This window comes from Hyaena hyaena, unplaced genomic scaffold (assembly GCF_003009895.1).
Source record: "Hyaena hyaena isolate Hyena2069 unplaced genomic scaffold, ASM300989v1 scaffold_304, whole genome shotgun sequence".
Lineage (NCBI taxonomy): Eukaryota > Metazoa > Chordata > Mammalia > Carnivora > Hyaenidae > Hyaena > Hyaena hyaena.
The window spans coordinates 1,672,827-1,691,904 of NW_024080937.1; the positions used below are offsets into that span (position 1 = coordinate 1,672,827).

The window sequence follows — 19,078 nt, forward strand, 5'->3', positions numbered from 1 at the left end:
TTACTTAGATAAATGGTTTATTCCAGAGTGGGGGTGGAGAAAATATAAGATGAATCTGAATCACTTTGAGGTGGCAGAAAGTAAAGATGGAATAAACAAACAAAAGAGCAAAATCAAAACAACACACAATGGGAACATTTCAAAGCGACACAAGAGCCAACCTAAAAGAGCCCCTAGTGACCACAGCTGGAGTGACTGAAGCCACACAATAAATGATGATAGTATTGGACTACTAACTGAAGAATAAAATAAGAATTTGTGAGAAAAATAAATGATTGCACAAAAAAACGAAAAAGATAACTTACCCTTTCAGAAAATTTCAACTAATGATATAGAAAGAATGAGAGTCAGAAATCAGCAATGTTAATGACTCCAATGATTATTAGTAGTAAAATGGGTTGATATCATGTATTCTCTGTTATAGTGCAATATGATGAGATCATGACCTCTCTGATATTCCCCAAATCCATAAACTCGGTCTAATACTTGAAAGCTATAAGGCAGATCCGAATTGAAGGACAATCACAATATACCTGACTAGTGCTTTCCAAACTGACCAAGGTCGTGTGTAACAAGAGACCCTGACAAACTGTGACAGATTGGAGGAGACAGCTGAATGCTACATGGATGCTGAGGCAAGAAGACAACAGTAGTGGAGAGTCTGGGAGGTCTGAAGAAGGTCTGTGGTTGAGGTTACGGTACTGAACCAATGTTTAGGTGTGATGTCGAACATTAGAAGGGACCAGAAGAAAGTCACACAGGAACTCTCCATACTCTCTTCACAGCTCTTCTAAGAGTATCTAAAAATTCAAAAAAAAAAAAAAATTAACTGCTTATATCTTCATCTCTGACAGCCTTGCTCCTTGTCTACCTCTAATTTACTCAGAACATGGACAGTAAAAGGAGATACTAGAGATTAATTCCCTAAACTATTCCTTAAAAAAGAACCCCTATAGGATTTATTAGTTTGAAGCTGTGTAATGTGATGATGAATTAAGTGATTTTTCCAGTACAACATTTCTCACTCATTTTTTAAAATATTTTTTAATGTTCATTTATTTTTGAGAGACAGAGAACAGAGTGTGAGCAGGGGAAGGGCAGACAGAGAGGGAGACACAGACTCTGAAGCAGGCTCCAGGCTCTGGGCTGTCAGCACACAGCCTGACATGGGGCTCAAACTCACAAACCACAAGATCATGACCTGAGCCCAAGTCGGCCGCTCAACCAACTGAGCCACCCAGGTGCCCCAAATCATTTTTTTTAAACAGTGTCTGAACACGTAAGAAGATTCTGTGTGAGAATTTTATTTGAATTATTTCTCTGTTTAGTACATCTTTCCGGTAAATATGTTTTCTAAATTTACTGCTTTAGGGAATGGCTTGAGAAAGAGACAAGACATAAATACCTGAGAGAAAACTAATAGTTTTAGATATGATTTAAAAATTCTACATGTACAAATAAATTTAGGAGGAAAATTTATATTTTTAAGGCATTTCTTCAAATTATTAGCTCTTAAAATATTAATTCTGAGGAAGAAAACTACAAGGATATTAAATGATTTTGTTCTATATCTGAGGGATGATAGTAAAAATTACTTTTTAACTCTATGTGTTTAATATGAACAAACACAGGCTTGTTTTTTCTGCCTTTACATTGTTTCTACCCTAATGTCTTTTCTGGCATAGATTTTTCTCCACCTGAAGAATGTAAGCATTCAACTTTTACAACTAGAGGATTATAAAAAGCTTTTCTGTATAAATTAATTCAGATTTCACAGATGCTGCATATACAATTGTTTAAAATCTTTAGATCAGCTTAGACCAAATGCTGAAAGTGTTCTGGTCAAGGGAGGCAGAGGAAGCACTTAGACAAATGTAAGCGTGTGAACACATTATCTGACTCGTAATGCCTGCAACCAGAAACCAATAAGAGACTAGAGAAAAAACCTTTTTAATACATTAAGATGCATAATGAATTTTCAAGAAGGGAAAAAAAGAAACCAGCTTGGAATACATAATTGATTTTGCTCACAGATGCTGCGCTAGGAAAACATTTGAAGGCAATAGAGTAAATCATCGAGGAGGCTAAAAGGCACCTGCTGCTGCTGCTCCGTGGTGATTCCACCTCCATTAAATCCAGAGGCAGGGATAGAGCGAAGAGGAATTACTTTCTTACACAATACAGTTTTAACTACTTAGAAGGTTCAGCTTTGAAGTGGACTTTGACGTAAATTTTAATACATTATAGGCATTGAATGAATTAGGAATGAAGCTTTGATCAGAGAAGGTTGTATTAGTGCTAAGATGTGAGATAAAATATATTTCTTCTTTAGAGGGATAAAGTCAATAAGACAATAAATAAGCAACTGTTAACAAACAAAATTCAACTGATTACATTTTGAAGATAATACTGGTTTTACTCAATGACTCATGCATCAGGCAGCATCCAATCCAGCAGAGAGAGAGAAAGGAGCTCCAAGGAACTATACAAAATAAAGACTTTTATAGGTGGAAGGGACTGGAACAAGAAAGTTATACCAGACTAACACATGGGTTTGGTTATTGCAAGATTACTTTCCTTTAGGGAATGGCAGGGGTCAGGCAGATTACCTACATAATGCTTTGCATGATTCCTGATTAACTGCCTTATAATTCCATTTCTGGAAGAGCCGAAACTGTAAGTAAAGTTTTGATTTGATGACATGGGGCTTAACATAAGTGACTCCAATTTGGGCCTATTTTTTACCACTACTACACCATTTTAATTCTGAGTACTGCTTATTGAACTACAGCTCTCTGTAAAGCTATTTTCAATTTGGGGGTTTTTAGAATATTTTTCCTTGGTTTGGGGGGGTTGTTTTTTATTGGATAGACAGCCACCCACCTAAAATGATGCAGGTATTGTTTTATCTGAAAACGGTGATGGCCCATCAAAAATGGAATACACTTTTGCTCCATCTTTGTTCTGTCATTTAAAAACAAACATACAGGAGAAATAAATTCCAAAGAGGAGAGTAATAAAAGTGGAATATAATTCCCCTACTGGCTTACTGGTGATCCTATGTTAGAAAGTTACTATTTCTTGTGCTTAGTTTTCTCTATCTTTAAGTGAAGTCAATACTGCCCACCCAAAAACACACAGAAAGGAATGATTTGTTTTCTCGAAACAATATAATATTTTTTAAATGTTTATTTATTTTGAGAGAGAGAGAGAGCACATGTGCATGTGAGTAGGGGAAGGGCAGACAAAGAGGGAGAGAGAGGAAATAAAAGTAGGCTCCACACCCAGCAAGGAGCCCAATGCAGGACTCGATCCCACAACCACAAGATCATGACCTGAGCCGACGTCAAGAGTTGGATGCCCAACTGACTGAGCCACCCAGGTGCCCCAAAACAACATAATATTTTAAAAGATCTAGAGCCCTGGGATCTTGGGTATCACTTATGGATAAGGTATTATTACCTTATGTCGTGAGTTCTTTTTTGCATGCTCTTTTTGATAGATGAAATCTATGTCAATTTAGGGAAGTAAAATTGTTTTTCTGATTTTTCAGTTTCCCAATAAAAGAATAAAAATACATGCATTTATTCTAGCTCTCCAAGATAACCAGAAATGTCCCTCAGATGTCTGTTATCCTAAATGAACAAAATCCTATTATATATTAGCCTTCTTTTAACTAGTTGTATTTTCCCCATCATCTGCTGTTTCTACTTTTATTTTGTAGATTTATCATATTGATAGTTGGGCCTCTCAGGTAAGTAAAGGAACCCCCTCCGAGGTAATGAACTGTAATCAATTTAAAAATCATTTTATTTTTCTGATTGAGCAGGGCAAGTGTCGGAGTGCCTTCTGCAAGGTAGGAAGGAATGATCATTATTTTTACTTTGCAAAGCAGAAAACCAAAAACACAGGGTGGGACTGGTCACATGCGTAAAGAAATTGCATCCTTAAACTCAACCCGATGCCAGTTGCATGTTACAACTTCCATGAGCTGAATGGAATCTCCCCACCTCACCCCTGAGATCAGAATGAGAAGCTGGAAACCCACCACTTCAACACCAATCAGAATCTACTTTCGTAAAAGTACATATCAATGCTTCTTTCAAGAAGTTGTACATGAAGTGGAGTGATTTAAAAGTGCAGAGAAAAGGTGTTTTGCTAGTGCTGACTAGGAAGAAGGGATTCAGGGATGCTTCCTCGAGGATCCTGAAATTAAATCCTGGAAGATTAGTTAGGACGGTTAGCTAGGAGAACAGACTGAAACATTTTACACCAAATCACCTAGAAAAGCCTTGAAGTGAAAAATTGGTGCAATTACTAGCAGCTCCATGCTTTAAATCTAGTGGTGGTTGCAGCAAAATGATTCACAGGGAGGGTAAAAAACAAACAGGTTTAATCAAGAGGATGAGATAAGAGACCCAGTACTTCTTTTACGGAGAAGAACATGGCAATCATGAGCTGTCTTTCGGCGTGCCCCAGTTTACTGCGTTTCTCAAAGTCTATCTGTTCATACGCTAGTATATGCTCGGTTTTAAATTTCAGATAAAAAGCTGATCTTTAAAAATGAAAACAGCCTGTTTATATTTATTTATTCATGAGAATTCTAAATGGACAAAAGCAAGATGTGCCCACACAGTTGAAGATGCGTATGTTTGTATGTGTATGAGTACGTGTATTCATACATCCCAAACAATACAACCTTATTTGCATGAAGCTTATTAAGTCAAATCAATTTTACAGACATGTGGGCTAGAGCTTTGAGACTTAATTCCTCTTGATCTTCCACCTAGTAAACTTCATTTTGCACTGTGTTTCCCTGCAATTTATTTTTAACATTGCATTTGTTTGGACATCACTAACAAAGAACATAGCATCCGGAAAGTCGTAAGATACAGGAGAGCCTGTCAGACATATCTGTGAGAGAACAATGAAATAAGTTCACATACTCAGCTGTTTGTCACGCAGTCAAATAAAGAGGAAATGACAAAGTTGAAATAAATGTAGAAATACATTCTACTCTTTAAGTCTGGAAATATTGAATATTGAATATTGAATTATTTAGAAGACACCAAGGGTGTGCAGACCAATGAGCTACATGGGGATAAGGACAAATCCATAGCACACATCTGATTCCACAGAAATAAATATTTTAAATGGCCAGCATTGCTTATAGACTGGCTCAGTGATGAGCACTTTGTTATACTTTCTCTCATTTAATTTTCAAAACAATACCGGGAGGTAAGGAAGGAAGGCTCAGAAAAAGGAAGTATGCTGTTTTCAGTCACGTGGCTAGAATGCATCTCCGCATTTCTCACTCCGTACCCCATGCCTGCTGTGCTATGCCTGCCTCATCGTCACTTCCAGCAAGAGTTTATGATGGTACTACACTTCAGCTGTACTTGGAAGAAAATAAAATGTGGGGAAACTTGTATTTGAAAGGAATTTGAATAGGAATATCTTTATTCTTAAATGTTTTTTTGAGTATAGATGACACACAATGTTGCAGGTAGACAACGTAGTGACACAACATCTCTATACGTTATGCTGTGCTCACCACAAGGGCAGCTACCATCTGTCACCACATAACACTATTACAATACCATTGACTATATTCCCGATGTTGTGACTTTTATGCCCATAACTTTGAATAGAAAACCTGAATATCTGTCCGTTGTAAATAGGTATTGATTACGTACTGCGTACCAGGTATTCTGTTACATGCTTTTAGGATTGTCTCATTGAATCCTCACAATAAGTGTATAGGGTAGATGTCATTATTATACTTGTGAGAGGAAACTATGAGATTTGTCCCCAAATCTGAATCTAGAAACTGTTTTACTCCCAACTACTCTACAGATCACTCTACTACTCCTAAACTTTCTTACACCATAGAAGTCATAAAGTCACGGACACGTGTGGAAATGATGCAGTCCCTCTCAGATGGTGTAGATGAGTGGGAAACTAAAAAGTTACAGATATTTTTCATTTAAACAACATTTTACAAACCTTCTCTCTGCACATGAATTAGGATTCAATCCTAAAAGTGACTTAAGTCACTAACACCTAAGAACTGATGAATCCTCTTCCTGGCTATTGTGCAACTGTGGAAATATCTGCCTTTAGGAGAGATGTCGTTTGAATTTAGAGACTTGAAAATAAAAATAAGGAACATTTATATTCCTTTCAAAATGTGTCCTAGATTAAGCAGCCCTAGTAGCTTTCAGTCTCTCCAAAGACCCAACCAAAGTACAAATGTGTCCAAAACCTAGTTTAGAAAAGACACAAGAGCACTCTGCTCAACCCATAGCATTCCCGTTTGGTGGTAGGAAGGTGATAATAGTGAGGGAATTCCAATTGTTCCAAGGTAATGATAGAGGCATAGAGATACAGAGGCATAGAGATTCCATACAATGCATGGAAATGAATAATACTTATCTTCAACTAATCCAAGCCAAGTTATTCACCTACAATTATTAGATTCCTTTTGAAAATATTAGCGACCTGTACGAGTTAAAGGTAGGTGAGAAGATATACCTTTCCACCCTTTGTATTGCTAAGATGAAAACAAGTCTTCAGACTGAATTCTGTCACAGAGACATTTAGTAGCCAGAAGGTAGGAAGCAAGGACGCAAGTCCTTCTGTATGCTTGTGCAGTACCTTAGATGTCCCAACAAAACCTTGAAATGAAAAGTTTACCTCAAGGTAACTGTGACACTATTGTAGGTAGCTACTTTAATCTGAGTCACAAAACTTGGCCGATCAATGGATAAACACAGGACCGTTTAGGAAGGAGATCCAGATAGGGGCATCTGGGTGGCTCAGTTGGTTAAGGAATAAGATCCAGGTAGTTAAGTCCAGGGGCAAAGGATGAAGGGCCAGTCTAGATTCTTACATCCTACTCACCCACCTTTCTCTGTAATGTTTCGCCCATCCACAGATCTTCAGCATCATTCATTTCACCAAGGAAGCATAATTTCTAACTTCTATTACACAAATTCAGAAAATTGTGATACTGAATGTTCATAAAGACAGCTGAACCTTGTAGTGGTCACATCTGCAATATGTCCTTTCAATTAATGCAAGATAACCCTCCCTGGCATGAATGCTGATTAGAGCCAACCACATCTATAATGTAAATTTAACTAACATTATTATAATAGAAAAGCATTTTTATAATATAACTGAGAGTCAATGGTTTGGAGATTTTTTTTGTTTATTTAAAATTCTATATAACCCATTTAGTAAGTTTCCTAGTTGCATTTCTAATACAGTCTAAAGTATGAATTTATATAACTCTAAGAACTTAAAACTCAAAGCAAATAATATTGACACTTTTTTAGAATTAAAATAGAGTAAGAATCTAGCCCATTCTTTTAGTTTATTTTTTTTTCAAGTTTATTTATTTTGAGAAAGAGAGAGAAAGGAAGAGGGAGAAGGAAAGAGAATCCCAAGCAGGCTCTGCACTCTCAGTGCAGAGCCCAATGCAGGGCTTGAACTCACTAACAGTGAGATCATGACCTGAGCTGAAATCAAGAGTCAGACACTAAAATGACTGAGCTACCCAGTTGCTCCCCCCCATTCTTTTAGTTTCTTAAGGAAATAAGACCCTAGTCTAGAGAAAAGAACATGAACTTTGAAGTGAGATTTGAAACCAAATCCCAATTTTCCACTTCCTTGCTGTGTGGACTCAAACAGCTTGCATAAGCAAAACCTCGGTTTCCTCGTTTGTTACATGAAGATAACAATGTCTATGTCACGTAGCAGGAAGATTAAGTGGAATAACAAACAACTCGCTCTTGGCACATATGAGATACTTACTAAATATGAATAGTCATTATATTTATTATCAGAATGATTTGAAAACAAAAATAAATTGTTAGAATTTCCATTTTAAATAGATAGCAAAGTAGGATCTACAATTCAAAAGGCTTAATAATCTAATATTGTTCTTTGTTCTGAGTGTAGAACATTAGTGTCCTGGGTTTGTAAAGGGAAATAGGGCAGAAAATCTCTTTAGTCTATTTAGTAAAAATCCACGTTCTTGGCTTTTCTTCCCCCTGCCCTAGTTACCTTCTTTAGATAAATGTTTTCATTGTTTATTAGCATATTGCCTTTCAGAACTGTAATATGTTACAACAACAAAAAGGAATACTATATATGCCGGGAGCCGCACCGGCCTCTCTGGATGGCAGTCACAGCAAGGAAATGGCAATGTTTGCACAGCTTCTGCCATGAGAAATGAAGACTAGTATCTCCTTCTGCTACTACTGGCTCATGTTGGAAATGAGCCTGCTGGTATTGACCAGGCCTCACAATATTCCATATCAAACCCATATTCTGAACACAGTTACCTCATAGGAAAAGCATATTCCTGCCTTTACAAAAGAGATTTTAGATAAGAGCTCTGTGGATAATTGTCAAAAGGTTCTTCCTATGCGCCTTGCAGATCCAAGACTTAGATAATAAAGGGGGTTAAGAACACAAGAGTTACTATTGAGCCTGATCCCATATCAGAAGAGCCTAATTTATAGTTAAGGTACAGACAAGTACCGAACATAACTTACTAATTGGTGATGTATGGCAGACCCTTCCTCAGGGCCTACATTCCACAGACATCCTCCCTTACACTGGCAGCTGGGATGAGGATAGATAAGAGTAATTAAAACATAAACCCAGATGCAAAGACTGATACATATAGAGCCCCCTTGGTAGTTTCCACTAACTAACCAATTCAGAATCATTCATCCCTTGAGAGCCAGACAGAATGACTCTTAACTTATCTATATACAACGTAACCTATATGTTATCCTGTCTTTCACTAAGAGCATCCTGTTATTTCCTTGGTCGTAAATTCACCATGACTGGGATAATTCTGCAATTGATATCACAAAAGATCTCTCATTGTAAGAAATTCCTTTTCTCTGACCTCATATGGTTGTTGAACCTTTAAATAAAGACACCAAAACCGACAGGACAGAGATGCCTGCCTGGTGATCAGAAAGAATCTCGGGGCTCTCTCATTCTCTCTTGCCGACACCGTCCATCCTTCAGGGACCCCTGGACCTGTCGGAGCCCGCGCGGCCTCCGACATATATAGTTACAACAAAAAAAAGAAGAGATTATATTTAATGTAGAAGAAAGGGTTTTCGTCACTACGGTTGTGGTTTGTGGTTTTATTTATCTTCTTTTGTTCCTTTTTGCTAGGTACAGAAAGTGAAATGTAGGGCTTGTACTCAAAGTTTTTAGACCATCTTCCTCCTTTTAATAAACAGATCAATACATACTCCTCTACTTTATGGATATAAGAACCACCTCTTTAAGAGTCCTTTCTTGAGGACAGATCTTCAATACACTTGGAGTGAAATAGAATAAAATTGTTAGGCTATTGATTTACCAGCAGTGTTTAAAGAGCCATGTCTAACAACAATGTGCTTTAAAAGGCTATAATACTCTCATGAGGAATCTCAGGACCTAATTTGTTAAAACCATTTTTGTATCCTTACATAGGGTACATCTTTGCTACTAATTCTCATTAGCTTGCTGAAAAATACCTTGACTTTGAGCCTTTGTTTTAACTGCATTTAGAAACGAGATCTACCGAGCATATTTTAGTATAAGGCAGTTATGAAGGTCATTGTAGAAATGAATGCAATAATTACTAATATCTGTTTTGCAATTTACAGTTTATAAAAAAAATCTTTCATGTAAGTAGGGCATGTAGCTGCTGTGTTATAAATTGACTGCAAATATTATGAATATGTTTTTTTCTTCATAAAAGAAGTACAAATAAAGTGATTACATAATTGAATTTGACGACAGAATGGAAACCCGCTTTTTAATGTGAACATTATCTGAAGATAATGAAAAATAAACAACAGAAATGCTTTCTTTATCCTCTCTTTATCCATTCCTAGGGAGCTCAAAAAAAAAAGTTTGCCATTTTATGAACTTGTCCATGGTAGTCAGATATGTCCTAAAATTACTCCCTGTGCAAACATTACACTCTTAAAGGCAAAACTACAAATGGGAGTGGGATTCCTAAATTATTCAGCTAAAGTCTGCTCCAACGGCTGTGAATTACTCCTGAAACCACACCATTCTCAAAGAAGACCTTGAAGACATCTGCCTAGTCCTGGCGCAAGTCTGCTGCTTAGTCTTTTTCCATAGCATCATTTCCAAATTATCCTCCAGCCTTCTCTACAACACCTGTCATGATGGGGAACATACTACTTGGTGACGTACCACCACCGCCTGGAGAATAACATGCAGCCGTACAAAGATCACTAGCCTTCAGATCTGGGGTTGAATGGTGACAGGTTAGTTCTAGCTTAACTGGCCTTTGAACTTGACTTTCCTTATCTGTAAATGAGGAAGCTAAACTATGTTATGAAGAAAGTCTTTTCTTCCACTTAAATTGTTCTTTAATGTCAATGTTTTCAAAGCCTCACTGGTCTAAATTTTCCAAAAGCAAAGTGAAACCCCTGCCATATCCTGCCCAAAGTTTTACAACGAGAGTTGTCCACACTCACTCATTGTTTGGTTTCTTCCTCAATTCCCTCTAATTCCTCCAAACCAGGAATTAGAACTGCTTTGGGGTTAAATACACATAATAAGTAATGTTGGATTCTACATTGCAACACATCAGAAAACTTATTTTCTGGTTGACTAGCCACTGGTGTTGCTAAGAATAAACATTGGGCTAAGAGACCGACAAATTGGTTGTTTTATTGTAGTTATTTTTCTCCTTTGCAAGCCAGAGATAGAGTGAGGTCATAGCTGCAGTTTTTCATGTTCCCCATCAACCATCCACCTAATTGGTTTAGATGATAATTCTTACCTGCATCAGGAATATCATTAGGGGTTCCAAAAGGACAATTATGTAATCCTATAATTTCTCCTACATTATTAGCTCATTTTCTTCTATATTACTCCTTTACCATGCCTGATAAATTTCCTAGGCTGCATTCCACTACATCTAGCCTATTGCTTTGCTTGCTATTAAAACAGCACCGTAATCCCTATGCACATGTTGACATTTGACCTGTAGTGACTCCAAGGTTTTTTGTTGAATTTATATTCAGCTAATCATCCCACAATGTTTTCAGTTGCTTCATCTTTTCTGCAGTCCAGTTTACTCAATACACATATTATAACAAGTATCATTCTAATTCGTTGCCCTAGATCTCATGCTACTGAGAACTTTGCCCTCATCTTCAGGACTTTAAATGGGGCTGCTGTTTAGTGTATGAGATCATTTATTTGCTAAAATATATGCTTGTGACTTGGTTATGATAATAGCTATCTTTATAGTTGGAATCGCCTCCCACCTGGTAATCTTTCTGCATGTGTGGATTGCACATTCAGTTCTAGGCCATGGATTTTGGTGTTGTTTTTCAGCCAGACCACATCTATTATAGAGGGTAAATTGCCTACTTAATATCTTTCCTTCCAATAGATAGAGCTTATACCGTAATGGACTTTTTAGGAAGACTTCAGGGCATATGTTAATATAAAATTTTAAAGTCAATTATATTATCTCTGTAATTCATTTGATTTAGTCAACTAATCAAATAAAAAATATGTTAAGTAGTTACACAATGCACAGCTTATTTCATTAGTTTCCAGCCAAATTTTTATTATGACAATGACTTTTTAATGCAGACCTAATTGTTTTCAGTTATATAAAAGGTTTAAGGCATCAAAGCATTCAAAAGACCTTCTGTATAGAACAAGTCTCATTTTTCTTGGTTTCATGCAAGCATAGGTTGTTTTTATTTCCATTGAGGTGGTTAATCCTTTTAACTAAAATTAATAAGAAATGTTTAAGCATGCTGAATATTGACTTTTTGACAAATGCTCTTTCAATTTAAACTGCTAAGACTGTAATCATACAAAAGCAACCTCTCCCTTTTCAACAGCATAGTTTCTTTCTTTTCCAAATTATACTTAATCATTTACATGACAGTATTTTAACAAAAATCATCTCTTTTGCTATATGCTCCAACATATTGCTAAAAAGACAAAATAGTACATCATACAGACACATTTAGAGTAGGAGATTAAATTCATGTAGAGACAAAGCTCTAGCTGTCTTTGGCAGAAAATGCTCTCTTCCTTTAAGGACACCATAGACAAATGCTAAGTTGTAATTAATTTTCCCATTTTTGTGGAATTTCAAAAACAAAATTGTATGCTTTACCTAAGAAACTGGCTTGCTTTCTGGGAACATTTTAATTTTTCCACATGAGTTAGTGATCAATTTAAATCAAAAGAATTGAGAAGGCAGTAGGTCACAGTTATGAAAAATCAAAAAGAGAAAAAAGAAAAGGAAAGAAATGAATAAACAAATAATGATAACTTTGAAAATGTCTTAAACATTGATATTGTCATAACTTATTTGAAAGCCAAAATGGTTGACTTCAAGAAATGGGACCAGCACAAAATTGGTATCTCAACTTTGATGATTCTAAGCTCAGGGTATATACCTGGCCATAATGCCACTATCTCCTCCAAAAAAGACACTGAAGTTTCGGGGTTCCTTTTTGTTTTTGTTTTTGTTTTTTTTTAATAATCACAGCTCAATGAATGAAGCAAGTATGTTAATTAAAGGAAAAATCCAAATATTCCCATACTCTGTCTAACTCTGTGTGGTAGGTGACAGGGAACTCCTACATAATTTTTTTAGAGGGAATATGTCCAAGACTTTGGCAGCAGCAATTGCGATGGAGATAAACTTATTGTCATATAATGGAAAGCAGATGTCTTTGGAGTTAGCCAGATGTGGAGTCGAGTCCTGAAATTTTTACCTATTATATCAGGCAAGTTACAGAACTCCATCTAAACCTCTGTCAAGAACCATAATTACATCCACTTCACTCAATCATCTGATGAAAGAACTGATGTTTGTAGCAGAAATGAAGAACTAAGTATGTGCTGGCATAAATAATTTGAATAGGGAAACACCAAGACTTAGAATCAAATTCTAGTTTTAGAAGTGGACAAAAATATTGGAAGAATATTGGAAGAAAAGAGAGAAAAATGTATTTTTCCTTGATATGAAAAGTGAATAGTACACAGCTTTTTCCTTTGCTCTAATAAATGAGATGTGGAATTTTCCATTCCTAAATTCTTTGTGTCCATTCTAACAATTGAGCAAATAAATTGAGTAGATCTATCTTTGCATTAAAGGCTGAGTTGAGTATAGACAGAAATAGAGTATCTTTGCGTTAATCTTACCAGAAGAATCTGTACTCCGCCAAGTTTGAAGACATCTCAAAACATCACATCTAGGAGTGGCTCAGTCAGTTAAGCATCTGACTTGGGTTCAGGTCATGATTCCACAGTTCATGGGTTCGAGCCCCACCTCGGGCTCTGGAGCATGCTTCAGATTCTGTATCTCCCTCTCTCTCTGACACTTCCCTGCTCACACTGTCTCTCTCCCTCTCTCTCAGAAATAAATAAAACATTAAAAAAAAATTTTAATCACATCTAAAAAACATTCATGTTTGTAAAACAAATTAAACAAAAAATGTGTGCTATTACATTTTCTTGTAAATCTGTATCCATTAGAATGAATTAGACTAATACTCTTCATTTTACACTTTTCTGTGAATATTATTAAAATGGATTTATGTTATAAAAAACTTTCAGTGATAAATATGTCAAGCTTACATATCTTTGGTAATCAATGTCAGAAAAGAAAGAATGAGACTCTAATCTTTATATTTTGAAGCTTTTGAAATGTAATTTGGTGACAGGATGCCTGGGTAGCTCAGTTGGTTGAGCATCTGACCTTGGTTCGGGTCATGATCTCACAGCTCATAAGTTCAAGCTCTGTGCTGGACTCTGTGCTGACAGCTCAGAGCCTGGAGCCTGCTTCGGATTCTGTGTCTCCCTCTCTCTCTGTCCCTCCCCCACTCATGCTCTGTCTGACTCCCTCATAAAAGTAAATAAACATTTTAAAAAGTATATTTTGGGAAGTAACCAATGAATATCAATATGCAAACATTTTATCTTTAATCATTTCATAATATAAAAATCAATTCAATTTTTTTCTTTTGGGAAAAATTTATTAGAGAAAATGTATGTTTATTATCTTATATTTTACATGATAAAGGTAGCATTCTCAAGACTCACAAATTAATTTTACTCTACCTTAAGGTATTTTATTCACCAAAAACAATTATAATATATATCAACGCCAATTCTGTCCTATTTTTATTCCTTTCCTTCTCTGTGTATGACGTTATTTGTGGTGTATTGACAATAAATTTCCTTGATTATCTTTTTTTCTATTTATTTGACCTACCTTTAGAGTGACTCTTTGGCTTCTCCTATTTGATGAAGTCGTTTCGGCTCTCTTGTTTGGTGACTGTCAACAACTCAGTGACAAAAGGAATACCAACTGCTTTCTTACCTGGTATCTCTAACACTCCTCACACTCTGAAAAACAGTAGAGATTTTGTTTAATAATGAGCTCTAAATTCTTATTAGTTGGTCTAGATTCCTTTTGTTAATTCTTAAACTTTATGACTTTAATGTACTTTCTGCAGCAATTGACAATGGGAAACTTACAAACACAGAAATCGACCAGCAAATGTGCATGCTTGGGAGTTTCCATTATATTATTTTCAATAAAAATAGCTTAAGCAACTCACCTGATACTGACATTACAAAAGACACTTAGCTTACTTTTCTGGAATGTACTACCTAAATGCTCTTTATTTTAGTACTGTTTTATATGATTAAAAGTTTGATAGCATATGATTCAAGTTCTACATTATTCTTCATTGTTCAGCAAGCATTGGGTCATGAGATAGAGTTACTTAATATTTTGAGTTACTATTTTGATGAATTCTCCTGAGTTTTCACAGATCCATATTTCTTTTCTTCTTTACATCCTTCCATCTTTCACTCCTTCCTTTCTGATGTAATTCTCTTGGTTGAGCAAACTCATCAGTGAACCTTCTTCAGGAAACCTCAGACCGGGGCCATTTCCTGCCCTAGGAGATAACGGCTAGATACAGAAATTTATTAGCAGACTAAATATACAGACCATGTGACATTTTGGTCCAGGCCTTGTTGCAATTCTTATTGCAAGTGTCGGGATCATTATTATTCCTTAATCAATCCATTTCACTGGCACCTGGGTAGTTAAGTCAGTTAAGCTTCCAGCTGTTGATCTCAGCTCAAGTCTTGATCACAGATCTGTGCTGTACTCCGGGCTGGGTGTGAAACCTACTTAAAAAAGAATCCGTTTCATAACTGTTACTTTGCTCTCAAGCTCCAAACCAGACTTTCATTTGTCCAGAGAATATATTCAAGTCTCTCCTACTACTGATTACTGAAGTGTATCTTACTCAATATCAATAAAAGACCACTGGCTGGAGGAAATAAAATTTAAGATGAATGCTAATACTTCCTATTGTTACAAATTACCACAAACTGGCTTAACATAACACAAATTTATTAACTTACAGTATTGGAAGGCAGAAGACCAAAATGGGTGTTACTAGGTGACTGATCACTGGATTTTAACCAGATGCTGGCACAGCTACATTCCTTCTAGAGGCTCTAGGGGATTGTAGGGGATTGAACCGTGACCTCCAAAGAGATGCATCCTGTCTATAATATGTAAACTATCTCATTATCTTTTTTCTCATTAATAATCTCAATATCAATTACGTGCTGATAGTAACATTTTAAAATTCTGAAGTTAAAATACATTGTTAAAATTAACTTCACCTGTTTCTTTTTACTTTTTTAAAATGTGGCTAGAAAATTTGAAATTACACATGTGGTCAGTATGGTATTTTTATTGGATTGTGCAGCTTTCTATCCTTGAATTTGATTCTTAGAAGAGGAAGAACTGGGGCACCTGGGTGGCTCAGTCGGTTAAACGTCTGACTTCATCTCAGTTCATGATCTCATGGTTCCTGGGTTTGAGCCCTGCATCGGGCTCTGTGCTGACAGCTCAGAGCCTGGAGCCTGTTTCAGATTCTGTGCCTCACTCTCTCTCTGACCCACCCCTGCTCACACTGTCTCTCTCTCTCAGAAATAAATGAAACATTAAAAAAAATTTTTTTTAAAGAAGAGGAGGAACTAATCTAGGTACACAGCAGCAGCAACCCACTTCTGTTCTAGAACCCACTTCTGTTCTAATCTTCTGTACTCCTTTTTATTTTTCCAAATGAACTAGGTTGTGGAGATGAGACAGCAAGCCTTGAGGCAGTGACTTTTTCTTCATAGCCTCAGCATTACTGATTTGGTACTCAATAAATATAATAAACAAATGAACAAATGAGTTGAATGAATAATCATTTGAATGAATGAATATATTGAGCAGCACCAAAATATACATTTAAACATTTGCCTTTATCACAGATAATCAGGTATTACAGTATGCTTTGAGTATGTATACATTCCATAATCTTATAAATATACAATTAGAGAAAAAAATCATTTTTATCCGGTGAAGACACCACTGTAGCCTAGTGCAAAATGTTTTAAACTTACAATATCAAAAATGGCATATATCCTAACCTATTCTCGGTTTATACTAATAATTTTCAGTTTTTTTCTTAGTTGGTTAGGAGCAAGTCAACTGAGATACTACTACTTATCAGCAACTTTGAATGTGAACCAAGTTCCCCAGATCCTTTAACATTTAGTGGACTGATTATCAGATAAATATATGCATGAGGAATCCTACGGGATGTCCACATGACAAGCAACATAAACTAATATTCATTGATTTAACAAATTTTCATGAGCACATTCCATGTATCAGCCACTGTACTAGTTAATTTATATGTGGTTTCATCCAATGTTTAGAATATTTCAATAAATCTCATCAACATTTCCACATTTTACTAATGGAGAAGCTCAAAGAGTTTAATTAGCTTGTCCATAGTACCAAACCTAGTCGGTATGGTAGAAACTGTCCTAAAGCGCAGAAAGTTTTATTTGATATGAATATGTTAATGAGAAAGAAACATGCTGTTTGCAAACAAGGAGACTTCAAAACTGAAAATGCATGGCTCCCAGCAGTTACAGCTCAGTTTATAAAGTATGAATGGGGAAGTGCATTACTTTCTACTACAACCGATTACCGTGCACTTACATTCCTTTTAAGGTAGCAGCTCTGCGCCAGGCTACTTGTTTGTAGCTGATCAGCTAGGAAGTTACATTATGACACTGACACGAAGAAAGCTTAAGTTTCATTTGAAATCTAGAGTCAGTTTTGTTTATGTGGCTGTAGGTGTTTAGATTAGGGGTATACTCAAACTGAGGGTTCCATTTTGAGTTTTCTTTAACGTGATGATTCAGTCTTAATGTCTACTCTGAGGTCCTGTTCTACTACAAACATTGTCTATATGCACTTAAAACTTTATATACTTAGGGGCGCCTGGGTGGCTTAGTCGGTTGAGCGTCCGACTTTCGCTTAGGTCACGATCTCGCGGTTCATGGGTTCGAGCCCCGCGTCGGGCTCTGTGCTGACTGCCAGCTCAGAGCCTGGAGCCTGTTTCGGTCTGTGACTCCCTCTCTCTCTGACCCTCCCCTGCTCACGCTGTCTCTCTCTCTCTCCTACAAATAAATAAAACATTAAAAAAAAATTTAAAAAAAAAAAAAACTTTATATACTTAAACAACTCTTCCATAATCCTATCCAAGGAAACAATGTTGTATTTAAATATTAAATAGATACAACAACCTTTGCCTATTTAAAAACTGACTTCATAGGCTGTTACAAAGAGAATGGTCACCGGTGATTGAAGGCAGGAAGGGAGGTGAAAATCCACTCCTCCAAAGGATGTCTCCAGTTTCTGCCATCTCAGTGGCCCTTCTAAACTTTTTGTTTGTTTGCTTTTATAACAATCCCCAGAATTTCCTTTGGAAAACACGTGCACCATGTTTGAACTTAAGGTAGGTGAATTTGTGCTTCAAGCTACTGGGATGTAGCTGACTATTAAAACATTATATAATGAAGAAGGAACCTAGATAGAAAATGGTTTGGTTTAATCCTTGCTTTGTTACTAACTGGCTATAAGACCTTGGAATACTTACCGAATTATCCAGGTGTCTACACCTATGAAACAAAGGGATCCATAGAATCTCTGGGAGAAGGTCGGCTGCTGGTTCTGTGACCTTGCCTCTGAGAAAGTCTGAAGATTCACCCTTCAAGGAACTGCTAGTGGATTTTTATCAGACCCAAGATGATTGAGAGTCCAAACCAAGCACTTATATCTCATTTTTGAAATGTTTTCTTGAATAAAAAATAATCAATATCGATCTGATGAATAGCAATTCATAATCAGAGGGCATACACAAGAAGAACTGGTAAAATATCAAAGAATCAATTCAAGAGAATTGTCCCGACTGAAGGACCAAGACTCCAGATTCAAAATACCTTCCAAGTGCCAAATAAATACATGAAAAAGTCCCATTCTTAGACAAGTTTCTGTGTAATTTTAGAACCAAATAAATAAAAACAAAGTCCTAACAGTGTCCAAAGAGAAATAGATATATCATCTACAGAGGAATGGTCATAATGGCAACAAAGCCTTTATCAATAACACTGATGCTAGACAGTCATGGAGTAGAGTTTTCAGAAATCTGACAGAAACAATTTTGGACTAAACTTCTATGTCTAGCCAAACTTTCAGTCAAATGTTTGGAATAAGCACATTTTCCAACATACAAGTTTTCAGCAATATTACTTCCCACACACTCTTTGTTCTAGCAAAACCAAATAGTAATCCAATAAAGACAAAGATTGGATCCAGGAAATGAGGGTTTCCACCCAAGATTATAGCCCAGGATGACTACCTCAAAACTATCCTAAAAAATGACGTGTCCAGATGACAAGTGAGAGATAGAGTGTTTCAGGGCAAGGCAGTAAACCAAACGAATAGTCCATAGACTTCCTGATAAAATAAGTTTACATATAATGTTAGAATAAAGGGACATAATGGGAAGAAAAGGAAACTCTTGATAAGTTAAAAAAACTGCACATGAATCAGCAATTTGGTTTTCAAATAAACCGTTTTTATGTAGCTTGTTAATTTAATTTAAAATAG

The 19,078-nt window shown here is 36.3% G+C and overlaps 1 long non-coding RNA gene across 1 annotated transcript; it reads right to left on the reverse strand.

Moving 5' to 3' along the window:
• Window positions 1–354: 354 nt before the first annotated feature.
• On the reverse strand, window positions 355–15,607 carry LOC120242429. The gene is made up of 3 exons (XR_005531071.1): window positions 15,056–15,607; window positions 14,309–14,442; window positions 355–800 (listed from the first exon to the last, which is right to left on the reverse strand). It is a non-coding gene; the product is annotated as an uncharacterized LOC120242429 (long non-coding RNA).
• Window positions 15,608–19,078: the final 3,471 nt, after the last annotated feature.